The following is a 2,767-nucleotide window of genomic DNA, read 5'->3' on the forward strand; positions in this document are numbered from 1 at the left end:
TGTGAAGTAATGCTCCTTCTATCTGGTGAATATAATGTAACCCTTCTATTTATTACAATAAAATATATTTAGAAAACACTGGCAATTAAAGAAATTTAGGATAATTCAATAGTTATATTTGCCAGCACCCAATAGCTTGTGCAGATAGAGCGTATCAAATTGGTAAAAAGTCTACTTCAAGAGCAGGACATGGTGGCTCAAGCTTTTAATCCTAGCTACTCAGGAGCTGATATCCAAGGATGAAGTTTCAAAGCCAGCCATGGCACAAAAGGACTTTATACATTTATCTCAAATTCACCTCTAGGACATGGGAAGTGGGGCTTGACTCAAGAGTAGGGCTGTAGCCTTGATCTAAAAATGCTGAAGAGCTCACCGAAAGCAACCAGTCCAAGATCAAGCACCATGACCTCCCCTTCCCCCCACACACAAATCCACCCCCAAAATACCTGAAGTACCTGCTATGATGCTGTCTGTGTCTCTGTTTTTCCATGGAGCTGTACTCCTCCATCCTTCCTCACCGTGCACCACCCAGGGAGGACTCAATGGACATGGACATGAGGCCATGTGTCCCCAAAATTACCTTTTTGGTTGTGAACTGAAGGCTGATGAAGATTATCACTTTGAGGTGGATAATGATGAAAATGAGTACCAGTTATTACTAAGAATGGTTCGTTTAATGGCTGGTGCAAAAGATAAGTTACATATAGTGGAAGCAGAAGTGATGAATTACGAGGAATTCCAATTAAAGTTAAACTGGCAATGTTAAAAATGTCTGTAAAGCCAATGGTTTCCCTGGGGTCTTTGAAATAACACCACCTTTGGTGCTGAGGCTGAAGTGCAGCCCAGGACCTGTGCACATCAATGGTTAGCACTTGGTTGCTGTGGAGGAGGAATTAAAGTCAGAAGAGGAAGGGGAAGAGGATGTGAAGCTCCTAAATTCTGTCTGGAAACAGTCTACTCCTGGAGGTAGCAGCAAGGTTCCAAGAAAAATGTAAAACTTACTAAGGAAGAGGAGGAAGAGGATGAAGAAGGTGAGGATGGTAATGATGATTTTGATGATGAGGAAGGAGAAGAAAAAGTTCCAGTGAAGTGATCTATAAGAGATACTCCAGCCAAAAATGCACAAAAATTGAACCAGAATGGAAAAGATTCAAAACCAGCAAAAACAAAATGAGAAGGTCAAAAATCCTTCAAAAAGCAGGAAAAAACTCCTAAAACACCAAAAGGACCTAGTTCAGTAGAAGACATTAAAACAAAAATGCAACCAAGTATAGGAAAAGATGGTTCTCTCACCAAAATGGAAGCCAAGTTCATCAACTGCTTGAAGAATTGTTTTCATATGACTGATCAGGCCTCTATTCAAAGTCTCAGGTGATGGAGGAAGGCTCTTTTAAGAAAGTAGTTTGAACAGTTTGTTGAAATTTTCCATCTTATTTCCTTTCAGTATGTGGTTATATCTAGCTGACCTTTTCATAATGTGAAGTGAGAACTTTCCCTACACTTTGTTTGATAAATGTTGTTCAGGCTCAGCTGCTGAGAATGTGTTGCCAAAATGCCCGTTTCGTTTTCTCTCATAAATTTTTATTGTAATTAATAGAAGGGTTACATTATATTCGCCAGAGAGTTGGTGCATTACTTCACATACATTGATACCCTTTCTTGTGTCTTGGTCCATATTTCATTCCCCTCACTCGACACATTCACCTTGTTTTCCTTCCTTCCCTATCTGACTTCAAATAACCAGGTATGCATATATACAATATATCAGATAACCAGGAGAAATACTGTAGTTTTTAAAGAGGGAACTACACCCTGGGCTTGGATTTAAGTGTGTATGGAATGTTATGATGTGCCACAGTAGAAGTGAAGGTTAGATGGGGAAATGTTGGGGATACGAAAGGCACATGTGAAATAAACTCAAAATTTTACTAAAAAATTCCTGAAATAACGTAGAACATTTGAAATAAGTTGTTTTGATTTGCATTTTTTATGGCCAGAGATGTTGAGCATTTCTTCATGTGTCTGTAGGCCATTTTTATTTCTTCTTCAGAGAAGATTCTTTACGTCTTTGGCCCATCCTTTTATGGGATGGTTGTTTCTTTGGAGATTTAGTTTTGGAGAGATTCAATTTTTTGAGCTGTTGATATATTTTAGACATGAGGCCTTTGTCCATTGTATGGTTGGTGAAGATTTTCTCCCATTCTGTAGGCTTCCTAATTAATTTACTAGCTATGCCCTTTGCCATAAAAAAGCTCTGCAGTTTGACGCAGTCCCACTTATCCAGCCTTTCTCTGATTTGTTGTGATTTTTGGTCCTTATTGAGAAAGTTTCACCTTGTGCCAAGGAGTCATAGTGTGTCTCCTATTCCTTCTTGTAAAGTTTTCCTTGTTTCAGTTTTTACTTTGAGGTCTCTGATCCATTTGGAGTTAATTCTAGTGCAGGGTGACGAAGAAGAATATCACTTTAGTTTTCTGCAGTTGCTTAGCCAGTTCGGCCAGAACCAGTTGATGAAGAGGTTATCTTTCTTCCATTCTATTTTTTGGCTTCCTTGTCAAAGATTAATTGGCCATAGGTCTGTGGTTTAATATCTGGGTCATCAATTCCATTCCAGTGATATTCAGGCCTGTTCTTGTGCCAGTACCAAGTTGTTTTGATAATTATACCTCTGCAATAGAATCTAAAATGTGGTATTGAAGTTCCTCCTGCATTGTTCTTTCTGCTAAGAAGTGTGTTTGCTATATGGGGTCTTTTATTATTCCATATGTAA

The 2,767-nt window shown here is 38.7% G+C and overlaps 1 pseudogene; it reads left to right on the top strand.

Annotated features, from left to right (window-relative positions):
- Positions 1 to 539: 539 nt before the first annotated feature.
- LOC150040185 (nucleophosmin-like) lies at positions 540 to 1,402 on the top strand (annotated as a pseudogene).
- The last annotated feature ends 1,365 nt before the right edge of the window (positions 1,403 to 2,767 follow it).

The sequence above is a fragment of the Megascapheus bottae genome, chromosome Y, assembly GCF_031878675.1.
Source record: "Megascapheus bottae isolate mThoBot1 chromosome Y, mThoBot2.hap1, whole genome shotgun sequence".
NCBI classification, from domain to species: domain Eukaryota; kingdom Metazoa; phylum Chordata; class Mammalia; order Rodentia; family Geomyidae; genus Megascapheus; species Megascapheus bottae.